The sequence below is a fragment of the Globicephala melas genome, chromosome 21 (assembly GCF_963455315.2).
Source record: "Globicephala melas chromosome 21, mGloMel1.2, whole genome shotgun sequence".
NCBI lineage: Eukaryota > Metazoa > Chordata > Mammalia > Artiodactyla > Delphinidae > Globicephala > Globicephala melas.
Genome location: NC_083334.1, coordinates 26713817 through 26727934, shown reverse-complemented (window position 1 = coordinate 26727934; position 14118 = coordinate 26713817). Strand labels below are relative to the sequence as shown.

At 39.2% G+C, this 14118-nt stretch overlaps 1 long non-coding RNA gene across 1 annotated transcript in view; it reads right to left on the bottom strand.

The window, feature by feature from the left end:
* The window catches only part of LOC132594403 (uncharacterized), a 155954-nt gene extending 142496 nt beyond the window's left edge, over positions 1-13458 (bottom strand). The window contains exons 1-2 of the long non-coding RNA XR_009560562.1: positions 13322-13458; positions 10668-10770 (exon numbers count right to left, since the gene is read on the bottom strand). This is a non-coding gene — a long non-coding RNA (uncharacterized lncRNA). The remainder of the gene's footprint in view (positions 1-10667; positions 10771-13321) is intronic.
* Between the last annotated feature and the right edge of the window lie 660 nt (positions 13459-14118).

Genomic DNA, 14118 nt, shown 5'->3' with positions numbered 1-14118 from the left:
GAGAAGAAAGAGAGAAAATCTATAAATGTTGTCACTTGCAGGGCTGAATGATACAATTACCTCTCCTGGTCAACCACTCAAAGATCAAATTGAGAACATCTTGACTGAGAAAGATCTAGTGAGATCAAGTTCAACACTGGAGCTGAGAGCAAAGAAATAACAAGGGCATGACAGTAGCATCTTTTAAAGGACCCACAGATTGGATTAATCAGACCCAAGATTGTCCTTTCAGCTGGTCAAAGTGACTCATAATGGGTTTTTAGACCACGTTCCCACAGACACCCAAGAAACTCAAAGTCATATCAGAAACTCAGAGTCATATTTTGCAAAGAATTCTTGTTAAGGACATTTGCATATGGAGCTGATGAAATAAAATAGGTAAGAATAAGCCAAACCCAACCAAACCAACCAACCAAAAACAAACAAAAACAACAAGATTTGATAAATGCATTTCCAATCTGGACTAAAAGGTACCATGACTCTTTGAGATGTAAAATGACCCTTGGGCACTCAAATTTTAGACCAGAAGAAAGCAGGCTGAGATGATGTTCAGCCACAGTGGACATAATATTCTCTGATGCCCTTTTCAGATGTGTCAGGGAGAAAAATGAAAACGGAAGAAATTTCCAAGGGCAGAGTCAAGAGCTAATGGAGCAGAACGGAATAATCATCACTCCCAGGGAGTAAGAATGGTGTCCAGTCAGTGCTCTACCAGCTGAAAGGGGAAACTTGCAAAGTTTGTCCTGCTAGATTTCAGAATTACTGTGGATCAGTGAATACTACGTGCCTCCCATTCTTACCCTTCTGAATATGAAAGGTTCTTGTGGTTATCTTGTTCCTGTTCCAACATTGTATGCTGTTTGCTATGAGAGCAGATAACTTGACATTTTAGGTCAGAGGTCTCTGGATCAAGAGGACCTATATCTGGAACCAATAAAAGGACTATCCTGAGGTCCTGGATTTCGAGCCTGATGGCATGTTTGAGTAGAATTTTGGAGTTTCTTTACTGAGGATAAGGTGAATGCATTTTATATTTTGAATCAAGGGACTATTTGTGACTAAAGGGGAAGACTGTGGTAGATTTTATTATTCAACTACTTACACTGTTTTCTTCCTATCCTGTGTGGATTGGAGTATATTTCCCATCCCACTGATTTGAGGCTTGGTCTTGTGACTATCTTTGATAAATGGAATGTGTCCCAGTTCTTAGCACAAGCTTTGGAGGTATCACATGTTTGCACTCACCTTGTTGTGCTCTATTCTTTGGTCATGAAAACAGGACACCCCAGATAGGATGTGCTATATATTCATACATGATGTGCTCCGGCCTGGGTCCTGGAATTTAAAAGTGTTTAGAGAGGACTTGAACCTAACCCACATACTAAGCTAAGATTCCCTAGCCAACCTTCATATACAAGAGAAAGAAACTGGTGTTAACTGTTGCAAGCCAATGAGATTTGGGATGTGTTTGTTGCCACAGCAAAAGCTGATTAACACACCAGCCTACTAGCCCATGGCCCATTCTTTGAACTGGATTCCAGTAACTAAGTCCTTATTACAAGTTTCTGCCAGGAAGACTCACCTTATTTTGGAGAATCTTCTGTTCATTTGTATATGTTTGTAAGTTCCTCCTTTCTGTTGAATTTTACGTAATATATTTATATCTTTCAGAAATCACTCTTTCAGCCTGGGGGTAGCATTCTTTCATTCTTCCAATGTTACTGTGAGTTTATTCTTATATTTTCATTTATTCTGCCTTTTCAATGGAATTTTAAGAGGAAGGAATAACTTGTAAATTTAGTTGGACCAAGTCCATCTGATTAGATTCTCTTTAATCCCACTGGCATTAAAAATGTGTACCATAAGGAGGTTTGCTAGATTAGGGGGACAACTCTTGTGAAGGTTTACAAGCCTTGATAAAGTGGTATTTTAACTGGAGGCAGTGTCAAAAATACTTGAGAGAATGTATATGTTTTGGGGGGGGGGCACCATGGACCCATAGTATTTCTCTAATAACCCCACAGTAGTCCACGGACCCCAAACAAAAATTCTCTGATACAGATGCTCTAAAATCCAAGTGGTTTGATAGAGTTGATGAAATATGAGATTACAGCCAAATATAATAGGTCCTATGCACTAGTTAAGGCACATGTTTTCACTATGAATTGATGAAACAATTTAAGATATAAAAGAAGAATCCTTAGGAAATTTATCCTGAATAAATTGAGGCCAAAATATGCCAGGAGCTGTAAGAGCCAGAGAGAAGTTCTTGAAGGAGTCTAATAGCATGGAGGACCAGATGCCATTAAGAATTCTTATAAATACACTGCTATTTTTAGTAGCTGTTGCTCCTGAGACCTTTTACTCTAAGCTGTAGATATTCATATTATTCTGCAAGTTTCTCTGCAAATTAGACAACTGCCCACCAGAATTTTCTCTAGGTATTATATAGTTTGGAGCTCATAAAATCACAGGCTGGAAATGGACTTTCTGAATCCATTTAGCATCCTCCATGCCAGCAATTCTAGGGCTCTCCCTCTACCTCCTGCCCTGCACTGCAAGGCTAGGAGGAGTTAGTGAGCATGCTTTCAGCTTAGCGTGATTTGACAAGCACTGTCTGATCTGTCCCCAGTTTGTATGTACATGGACATCCACATGGCTTGAATTATCATATCATTCTTTCAGAAAACTCTTGGTGAATATTATCAAGTTATTAACTCTATTGCCATGAAAAAAGAAATAAACTGATTCCAAATCTTTTAACCTTCTAGGGTGCAGGGCAGTTATTTAGTTTCTAAATAGAATTATTTTCTTCTAACATCTTAGAGTAAGATTGGCAGCACTGGAACTAGCTTTGTCACCAGTCATGGTACACTAACTGTGGAGACCATTCTCCAAGATGGCCCCAGAGATGGTCCTGCCTCTTAGTGGTCAACTGCTTGGTATAGTCCCCTCTTACATTCTACCAGATTAGGTCTGTGTGAGCAATACAATAAGGAAAAAGTGATGGTATGTCACTTCTGAGATTATAAAAGACATCACAGTTTCTGTTTTGACCGCTCTGTCTCTCTCACTTGCTCTGGGGGAAGCCACGTTGTGTTGCAGTGTTTTGGAGAAGCCCACGTGGGAAAGAACTGGTGCCTTTTGCTAATAGTCACGTGGGCATATGAGTGGGCTTGAAAGTCAATTGTGTGGCCTCAGTCAAGTCTTCAGAGACAGCACTCTTGGCCAACAGCTTGCTACAACTTCATGAGAAACTATGAACCAGAATCACCCAGCTAAACCACGCTCAGATTCCTGGCCCTTAAAAGCTCTGTGAGATAATAAATATGTGTTGCTTTAAGCTGGTACACTTTGGGATGATTTGTCATGTGACAGATAACTAACACACGAACAAAGCCATGGAACACCTCTGTGTCCACTTTCCTACCTATAAAATAATATGACATACTTTTACCTACCTCACAGAAATAGCTTCTAAATAAAATTATAATAATAAACTGTATTCAGAATACTTAACCATTTAGAAAGAAAAATATTCTTTAAATCTAAATTTTTACCATTCCAAATAGAAGCCTTTTAATTAATTTTTAAATTATCACGTTTGACACCATCATAACATTTGTCTGTTGAAGAAACTTCGCCATTTTTTTTATAGTCAACCAACAAAAATAGTATATGCATTTACCAATGCAATTATATTTTACTTTCTCCCACAGGGGCACAACGAACTTGTGTCTCAGATCTCTTCATATTCAGACTTTAATTACATTTGGTCCTTTCCAAGAAAGAAGAGTATTAATAGGGTACTTTACTTATCACAGGCCTTCATTTCTAGACAACCTTTAGTCCTGATGGGATACCTCAAGACTTAGTGTCAAATTAGTTTTGTTTTTGCCTTGATTGAAGTAAACATTTATAGAATTTAAACACTCTTGAAAGTCAGCTGGAAAGCATCTGAAGATAGATGTTGTTCAGCAGTCAAGTGATAATTTTTCATGAGTCATGACTTGTTCATATAACCTCTCCTAAAAATTCTTTGGTCTACTCCAAGACATTTGGTAATTTCTATAGCTTTTAATTGTTTTGCCTGACATGGGACAGGCAATCTTTTTTTTTAAATACACATTTATTTATTTATTTTTGGCTTTGTTGGGTCTTCGTTGCTGCACGGGGTCTTTCTCTAGTTGTGGCAAGCAGGGGCTACTCTTCATTGCAGTGTGCGGGCTTATTATTGCAGTGGCTTCTCTTGTTGCGGAGCACGGGCTCAAGGCACACGGGCTTCAGTAGTTGTGGCTCGTGGGCTCTAGAGCGCAGGCTCAGTAGTTGTGGCACACAGGCTTAGTTGCTCCGCGCCACGTGGGATCTTCCGGACCAGGGCTCGAACCCGTGTCCCCTGCATTAGCAGGCGGATTCTTAACCGCTGTGCCACCAGGGAAGTCCCGGGACAGGCAATCTTTTTGCATGTGTCTCAATGACAAGGGCATAGAGTTTTGCCTACTTGTGAGTATCTTCCCTTTGTTTTTCCTGTCAGGTACACTTTTATATCATGAATTTATGCCATGAAGATCTGTTTCTCTGCTCGTTTGCATATACAATGACTTTTCATTTTAATGCAGCATCACTGGCACATCCAATGTGCCATTTCTCTGAAAACATTTTAAGCTAAATGTAGAAATCCAAATGTAAAACTCAGTAATTCTTTGGTACTATTAGTGCAAATATTACAATAAGATAATCATTAGGTAAATAGATACATTCTATCCTTGTATAAGTTTATAAATACAAACAACAGTTCTATCAAGATGTTCTTCTTTTAAGAATGTTAAAATTTTAATAAAATATGTTGTAAATTGAGGGAGTAATATAGTGACTGCCTACCCCATAAGGAGCACTTTCGCGTAATCCTTTCTTTAAGCTTACCAACAGCCCTTTTGGCTTCCAAATGAGGAGGCACGTTCAGGCACGTAAGAGGTAAGAAAGCCACTCAGAATTTAATTCTCATTTTTCCCCTTCAAATATTGTGCTCATTCTAGCACACACTGCTGCTTCTCAAATGATCTTATTGATTTTACTGTAGTCTTTAGCAGTATCAGTGAGAACAAATTCTGTTTGCTTTCAGCTTGGGAAATGGAAAAGGATCTATACTCCTGCTGCCGTCTCCATAATCACTGTGTAACTGAACTCACACTCTGTGTGCAAGCCTTTCTGGATAAAACTTCACACCTTTTCATTTTAAAAAGCTGTTCTAGCTTTGGTTTCAGAGAGTGGTGAAAAAAGAAATGTCAAAGTGATTACCAGCAGGGAAATCTAAGAGTTTTCTAGAAAATAATTAATTTCACCCACTATAACTCAAAAAAGTATCCAAAATGCTGGTTTTTGATGGAAGATATTGTCTTTGAACATCTTACAGATGAGATGCTGTTGTGCCTAAAAAAATCTGCACGTGTGAACCAGGAAGTGCTAGATGTAATGCACTTGCTCATAGAAGCACATGTGTAACAAAGAAAGAACTTTCATTCTGTTGCCTCCATTCCCAGGATTTCTCTCCAGTTACTTAAATAAAATAGGTTTTAATTAAAGGGACTCTCTACAGGGAGACTGCATGATTCAAATAAGGATGAAATTCCACAGAGACACCTTAGCAATTTAGGGTGACATGTCAGCTAGAGTTAAGGAACCATTTTTTCCAACCAGTTAGCTGCTGCTTTATTTAACTTTCTGGTCAACCCATACCTATTACAAAATCTAACCGTACATCTACTTTTATATCTTAATTTGCCTGTAGAAAATATGATGGAGCTTTTTCTGAGGATGATTAAAGTTATCATGTGCCTTCCAGATGCAATGAGGGCCTTCTCTAATTTTGGTGTTTAATTTGAAACTTCATGTTAATGTCTCATTTTTTTTAGACTAAAACTTTGTGTGCTTACCTCAAAAATATTGTAGAATTTCCCCCCAAATAAAGAAAATGCCATAAAACAAAATAATTGTATAAATAATTTTGATAGTAAACTGCCAATACTTAAAATAGATCAGACTATAACGTGTTATAATTTGTAGAAGTCAGCTTCTGTACTAGTTGAGGAAATTGAGTTTAGTCTAAGTAATATGTTATTCAACCACATACATTTTTAAAATGATGAACGTACTCTCTGTTGATACCTGCTCCTCTGGTGATTTCGTCAAACCTCATGGCCTTAAATGTCATACGTATGCTACTAGCACCCAAGTTTATATTTCCAGGCTGTACCTCCTCCCTGAACTCCGGACTCAGATGTCCACCTGTCTACTGGGCATCTTCTTTGTGACGTATACTAGGCATCTCAAGTTGATTATATCCAATACGGAGGCCCTGACCTTCCCATCAAAGACTGCCCCTCTCTGTCTGCCCCATTTCACTGAATGGCAATTCATTCTTCTAGTTCTCTGCAACACAAAATGTGCAGTCATCCTTGATGACTCTCTCTCTCCCTCTCATAAGCAAATACTATTAGCTCTACCTGCAAAATAGATACAAATAGTCCTTACCTCTTACTAGCTCCACCGTCCCTACCCTTGTTCATGTCAATATCAAAACAGCCTGAGTGACTGTGTTAAAACCCAAGTCAGCTTATATCCCACCTCTAATCAAAACCTTCCAAAGGCTTCCCCTTCCACCAGAGTAAAAGCCAAAGTCCTGCGGAGGTTATGGAACGTGTACCCATCCTTTCACATCCTTCCCTCCCCCCTCATATTGCTAACCCCTTCTATAGACTCCTGCTATTTATACTTGTACTTACTCTGTTCTGGTCTCACTGGTTTCTTGCAGTGAGTCCTTCAAATGCGCCAGGCAGGGTCCCCTACCACATGCATTTGCCTCATCCTGGAACATTTTTCTCTCAAATACTCATGTGGCTAGCTCCCTGTCTTCAAATCAATGCTCAGATGTCACTTTCTCAGTGGGGCCTTCTCTGACACTCTCTTTAAAATTGCAATCCCAGTTCCAGCTTCCTTATCACCCCTTTCCTGCTTCATTTGCTTCTCTAATTAGAATGAAAGCTTCATAAGGGTAAAAATTGTGTCTGTTTTGCTCAATAATGTATACATAGTACAAAGGACAGTGCATGGCATATAATCTGTATTCAAGAAATAACTGAATAGGTGAATAAATGTGTGAATGCTTTTTGTTAATTTCTAGGAATCAATGAATACATTAAAGCCTTAGAAAAATATCTGAGCAAGATGCCCTCACTTATCATATATACATATATATATATATATATATATATGATCATTACCCAATAGGAAATGTTTTTTGGATATGAATTGCTGTTAATATATTAGTGACTTTTTGGTTACTGAATGATTTAAAGGCTATGGTACCACGTAAACAGTTTTTTCATTCATAAAGTGCCAAAGTCATCTCAGGATCGAATGCCAGTCTGGGCCATATCAAGGTATACTTTCTATCTTTTAAAGAAAATGATCAGGAATTACCTTCTTTGATAGTTATGGTTTAAAAGGATGCTATAGATGGTGGTGGAGAGATGGTAGATATCTGACTGACATTCTCAGTTACAGATTAGAGGAATTATAACTCATATTTTTTAAAAATATGTTTAGGTCTAATAAGGGACAGCTGCAGAAATCCACCGGACACTTCCTTAGAATACTCAAACCCTAGCCCCCACTTAAACCATCTACTCAAGTGATTTTTACTACATCATGTCAGAGCATTTATGCAAGCGGTTAACTTATTTATAAATATAGAAATTTAAGTAATTATGAATAAGTTGTGATGTCTCTTATGGAAGGAGTCTGTTCCATATTTCTCTGAACTTGACAGAGGACTTGAGACTCAGCACTCAAATGATAGCTGATTTGATTGAAAGCCAATCAAAACAAAGAATATGAATATTTACTTGAGAAAACTCTGTCAGTTATTTGTGTACATAAACACAATGTAAAATGTTTCCTTCATTTTATTGGTTTAATGCCATGCTGCATCAGTGCTGTCTGTTTTTCAGCATAAATTCCTAGCAGGCAGGACTTTTGGCTGCTGAACCTTTCTCTGAACAGAAATATGTGCAAAGCGAAGTTTAATAAATGCCATTAGACAATGACTGTCTGTGTTTAATATTTGTTGAGCACCAACACGGACCTTGAGACCTTGGTCCAGGATGAAAAGCTTTTAAGAAGTCTATACCTAATTAAGAAAAACATGGTCCCTGCTCACAAGAAGCTTATCTGCTAAAACAGACAACAGTGGTGTGAGTGCACAGAGAAAATTAATTTTTTTACCTAAGTGCAGCAAACCACCACCACCTTTATGAAACTGCAGGATTTATCTCCTTCTCTCATAAACTTGTTTTCTTTGTGAGGGCCTCATGTTAAATGCCTGGCAAAGAATGAAGGCAGAGGAGGCTGGAAAAAGGACAGGGGAATGAGGCAATGAAGAAAAGGGATGGTAACAGATGGTGAGGCAGTAGGCTATATGGCCTGAGGGAAGGAGCAGTTGCAGAAGAAATTCCTGTAGAAGAATTCCTGTAGCTGGTTGCTGTGTTTTCTGTATTTTAAAATAAGTATAATGTACCATCATCATCATGATTAATTAATATGTAAGTTCAGGTTGCAAAAGAGACCAAACAGGAATGAATCAAACATTGATTTTTTTTTCTTTTATGCATGCTAAAAAGCACAGCTGTGACAGAGGGCAGGACTGGTATGGATTTAAAACATATCACAGTTTATTAGGAATGATTTCATAATGCATCCGTATTTATACTACCAGAGATTAGAGAACTGAGAATAAACTGGGAAATAATAACAAACTATGGTTCCGTTTATACTTCCAAAGCACAAATTATTATCTGTTAGTTTATTTTTGTTCCATACCTTAAATATAACAGGGTCAGCACAGGAAAGTTTTGCTTATGTGTGGAAGATACGTCTAGTTGTATAATAAAAATGTTTGATACAGGAAATTTTTCGATTCAATCAAGAAAATAAATTTAGTCCCCCAATTTACACGTGCCAAAAGTTATCTTTTGCCACATCAACTGGTATTTGATTTTTGTGTGATAACTGCATTCCTGGTTTCCCAGTTCAGGACGACAGTGAATGTAGGGAGATAAGATGAAGAGTGAAAATCCAAAGGAAAGGCTGGAAGTGAAGTTTGGGAGAAACCAAACAGATGTTAACCTCCCAAATTGCAGAGAAATAAGAGGCAGAGACAACAATCGTTTTTCAAGGAGAAGGAAAATATCAAGATAGAGATGGTGGAAACTAGCAAAGGAAGCAAACACACAGTCATGTTCCTGAAGCCAGTGATTCTTGGGCAGAGTTGCTCTTAGATTAAAATCATAAAAGGCACTGCAATTCAGCTCATACCTACTCACAGGAACACGCGTGTGTGCGCGTGCACACACACATACAACATCCCTCACACAGTCTCACTTACACTGAGTCAATTAAAGAAAATAATATCCGAATAAAGTTGAGGAAAAACCACCCATCCAAGTATATTCAACAAAATGACATTCTTTTGCCAAAAAAATTCCTTGGGAGGATGAAAACCCTTTCATCACGTGCCTGAATTCTCTGTTGCTGGTCCCTTTGTTAACTGTTTCCTATTTCTAATCACTTTACTTTGCCATCAAATTCTATTGTTTCAAGGTCTTTCTCAAAAGCCACCTCTATGATCTTTTATCTGATTCATCCGAACAGATGTGATTTCTCCTTTGACCCCTCAATATTTTGTTTCAATGATTCATATGAAATGTATTATATCCCACTGTACATTGTTATTATTTTTCTATTTGTTCACTCTTCAATAGAATAGAAGATCTTTAAAGTAGGGCTTATTCATCATCGTGAATCCTGAACTGTTTATCATCAAATACCTGCATCTAGTCAGGAGTCAGTAAAATTTTGTTGTGACATTTGTAAATGTGGAGGAAAAGACTTGGCTTTAAACGCACACCTGGAAGATCATGTGTACCATCATCCTATCTCTTACCTGTGTCTAGATTCATCCACTTGATAATCCTTAGGTACCCACTGTAGTGAAGGCCCTCAGCTATTACTAATAATCTATAGAATAGGACTAGTAAGATATTTTGGATACGTTATGGACCAGGAGATAAAAATAAATACTTCTCTATACATTTTGATACTTAAGCAAATATATTACTGCAGAAACGTGTAACTTTTCTCTTTGGGAAAAAAAGCATTCACAGTAAGGATCAAGATATATAATTCCATTTGAATTTCATGTACGTCCTAGAACTGTCTTTTTCAAATTCACCTTTTCTCCTGCGATACATCTATGTTGTGGATCTGATTGCTCACTCTCATTTCAGGCTGACACGGGCTTGAATCATCTCAAAATATTTATTAAGCTTTCAATTTGTGCCAGTCCCTACAAGGTGTACAGAAATGAATCAGACACAAATGTTATTCCTGAAGGCTTCCTAAGGTGGTAGGGGCTCAAGTCTGCTTGAAGAAAGAGTTAAGTGCCATGAAAGTTGCAAGAGGATGGGGGGAGAAGGTGGAGGAGGCATTTGCCTTGAGTCCTGAAGGATGGGTACACTTTTATAAGAGAAGGGGAAAGAATGGTCCATTGAGGAAGTAGCAGCTGTCATAGGCAAAGGACTCTCATATTTGTCTCCCAGGCAGAAACATACCTGAATGTGTCCAGGAGGATGCCTGCTCTCTAAAACTGGGTCCAAGTCATCTTTCCTCCATGGAAGGTGGATTATAAATCATTTCTTCATCGACTTCATTCTCCTGTCAAAGGGGACACTTTATTTTTTATTAATTTTTATTGAAGTATAGTTGCTTTTACGATGTTGTGTTAGTTTGTGCTGTGCAGCAAAGTGAATCAGTTATACATATACCTCCTCTTTTATAGATTTCCCTCCCATTTAGTCACCACAGAGCACTGAGTGGAGTTCCCCGTGCTATACAGTAGTTTCTCATTAGTTATCTATTTTATACATAGTAGTGTATACATGACAACAAAGGGGCACTTTAAATGTTAACTAAATCCATGACTACAGAGTAACTGGAACTCTTAGAGGACAAAAAAGTGCAAGATAAATCCAGTAAGGTGAGGTGATCTTTCTGTCTCTAACCTCTCCAATCTTTTCAGCCTTTTAGCAGTAAAGATGTAGAATTTTTTTTTTCTTTCTTGGGGAAGGGGTGGGAGGTGTGAAGCAATAAAAACCTATTCTGTGTTGCTCTGGGAAGTCTCTGTTCAGTGGTTAGTAGCACATGGCTGGCACCTGAGATTGAGGGTTTGGGGAGTTAACCAGAGTGCACTAAAGCTTGGAGGAAAGGCTCCCTTGGGGAATTAGATGCTTTAGTGGGACAATGAAATTTCATCGACTGAGAAGGGATAAACAAAACCTTTTACCAAAGGTTCTGGGAAGTGGAAAGAGCACTTGGGAGAACTGTGATGCAGGGGAAGATACTGTATAATGTGTCACAGAAGGGAGAAGCTCTCTCCTTTCTGCTGTGGTCTGCCTGAACCCAGACCAAGTGCCTACACCCAAACCCTGGTCTGGAGGACCCTACTCTTCCTGTCTGGTGTCCCCTCTCTTCTGTTAAGACTCTGGGCTGGCACCTCTACTGTCACGGCTACTTAAGGCTTCGAGCTGCTAGAGCACCTCCTATGGTGCAATGGTACTGACACTGAGCAGGGCCCTGTGGGGCTCCTGGGCACAAAAGCCTTTCTGCGTCCCCGTTTCTTGATTGCGGGAAATAGGCTTCATTCAGCCTCCGGGATCTTTCCTCAGTTACAAGGAGCAGGTTCAAACAGTTGCTAATTAGGGAAGGGAGGGGATGCAGAGACAAGGGAGGAAGAGTCAAGAAACAATAGTGCAGCCTTGGGGCAGGGTCCTGGTTCCCCCTCAAGGGATACACACAATATCTTGAGCTGTTTTGCAGATACTGAATCCCCCACCAGGTGGGAGAAGTTAACTGTGTGCTGCCCACAAACAGAGACCCCAGATGGGTTGGAACCAGGTTGAGGATGCCGACTCCCACTTACCTCACCACCAGCCAATCAGAAGAACGTCCACGAGCTGATCACGCCCTCTTTGAACCGTTACTATAAAACTCCTCACTACCCTCTCCAGGTCAGGACACAGTTTTGAGGGCATTAGCCTGCTGTGGCCCCTTTTACCTGGCAAAGCAATAAGCTATTCTTTCCTACTTCATCCAAAACTCTGTCTCTGAAAATTAATTCAGTGTCAGGGTACAGAGGCTGGATTCGGCTTCATGAGCAAGTTAAATCCACAGAAAATTATTTGTGTGACTATTTCCTTAGTTATTCCCAGGATGGTTATTTAGTAGATGTATTCTAGTTAGTAGATGTATTCTAGATGCATAGGAGAGAAGTTAATTCATTACATTCAAGGATGCCTTAAGTCATGAGGTCTTAAGTTTTTCCTGGACCCTGAGGAAGTCTCCCCTGGGTGCTAACAGTGCCATAAAGTGGAAAGATCCCAAATCCCAGAGTCACTACTTGGCAGGGAATTGCCAGGTTTCACACTTAACTTCACAGAAGGGAAAAGTAAGCTACTTTCGCGCACACTCTTTAAGACTTGGGAGTTTGAGTATTTAACAGAATAGCCTAGCCTACTGGATAATTCATCTCCCAACCAGCTTTATCAGTAGGAGTATTTCTCCTCTCTTCTTCAAAGTATGCCCACCATTAAAGTGTGCCTGTTGTGAGATAAACTAGAGCCCGTGCTCTGCAACGAGAAGCCACCACAATGAGAAGCCCGTGCACCACAACAAAGAGTAGCTCCTGCTTGCCGCAAGTAGAGAAAGCCTGTGTGCAGCAACAAAGACCCAACGCAGCCAAAAAAAAGTGCCTATTGTTCCAAGAAACCGTGAGTTTTTTCAATTTTTTTTTTAAATATTCATTCATTTATTTGGCTGTGCCAGGTCTTAGCTGCGGCACACGTAATCTTTCAGTGTGGCATGTGGGATCGTTAGTTGAGGCATACGGGATCTAGTTCCTTGACCAGGGATCAAACCTAGGCTCCCTGCATTGGAAGCACACTCTTAACCACTGGACCACCAGGCAAGTCCCCAATTGTTTTAGTGGTTATGAGAAATAGGGTGAGACTGTTATGACTCTGATACATAGACTAGGTTAAAGTCTAACTCTAAAAGGAGGTGAATTTTATGGTTTGAATGTGGTGTGGGTGGGAGAGGGCAATGTAGACTGCAGTGTTTTATAGACCCAAAGGTTTCCTAAACTCTGCCGGTCAGCTTATATTAGCAGGAAAAGCAAGGAAGAGGGAGAAGAGGGGTCAATGTACCTTACCTTCCAGAAGCTGCTTCAAAGTCCTGTCTTCTCTGGGAGGGAAGTAAGGCTAAAGATCTCTAAAATTTCTGATAAGTTTAAAACTCCGATAGTTAAGAAACAGAAGAGATACTGACAATGGTAATGCAGCATTTGTTTATGCTCCATCGCCTCAAGCCTTGTGGCCTGGACTGAGTGATGTAACATTTAATGAAAGCCTAGGCATTCTTCTCTCATTGTCTGCTTTCAGGATGGGTGGGTGCTGGGGTTGGAACAGAGCCCCACTCTACAAAGAGAGGATGACTACTGCCTCATTGTTTCATGTGTTCCCAACTAACCTATACCCTACTTGAGCAGAATTCAATTTTATATTCCTTTTTTAACCGCTTACCATCCCTACCCAGTCGTACCTAGGAAAGCTTTCAGTATTTAATAGGTGCTGAGATTGATTTATTGGTCTCCACAAGTGACGAACTGCATGCACTCATTATGTGAGTCACATTTATGAATTGTTAGAAAAATAATGACTAATTGTATTTTTGAAGACTAACATGAAACGTGGTGCTCTTGATTTAAAGACATTTATACAAAACTTTATTATGAAGGCAGTCTTTATTATGTGAGCAATCATGCACGGCTTAAAGCCTCCAAGTTATAATAACAAGAACATTAGGTTTATAGCATGAATATTAAAATATGTGAATTCTTTCATAATGCAAAGTAGTAAACACTTTTGAATTTAACTCTTTTCTTCTTATTCCCCCCAACTTCATTTGAATAAATTGTCACTTTAAATGTTTGTCTATAGTGGTGATCAT